Here is a 524-nt window from a genome sequence, read left to right on the forward strand (position 1 = left end):
CAACAATGTGCCCAAGAGCCTGAGCCAGCAGGTAAGACTAACTGACTGGGTTTGCATGAGTGTGGAGGGGCTGGGGGGCCCTGGCTGAGGGCAGGGAGTGGACTAATGCACGATGCAGGGAGACAGTTATTTAACGAAGGGGGAATCACACAGACACAGAGAGGTCAGGAATGGAGCCTGATATCCTGATGAATAGACCTGGAGGAGGAAAGTTAGGAAGGAAAACTGGGAGACAAGGGGGAGAGTTGCAGAGCGTCACCAGGGAAGAGAATCAGAAACAAAACAGAAAAGGAGGAGTTAGAGAGAGGCTGGCCATGGACTCAGTGAAGCACAGACACCTTCATAGGGTGGAGGCAGCAATAGATGCAGACAGGGTTGTTAAGTAGAAACTGAGAAGGAAAGAGAGGCAGGGTGAGGTATAACAGAATGGAAATAGGACAGAGCAAGGCTCGATTGTATCTCAGCTGTGCTCTCTATTGTCTTCAGAGTCCCGTGAACCAGTAGTGATTAATGGAGATGCAAGA

This window comes from Propithecus coquereli, unplaced genomic scaffold, assembly GCF_000956105.1.
Source record: "Propithecus coquereli isolate 6110/MARCELLA unplaced genomic scaffold, Pcoq_1.0 Scaffold383, whole genome shotgun sequence".
NCBI lineage: Eukaryota > Metazoa > Chordata > Mammalia > Primates > Indriidae > Propithecus > Propithecus coquereli.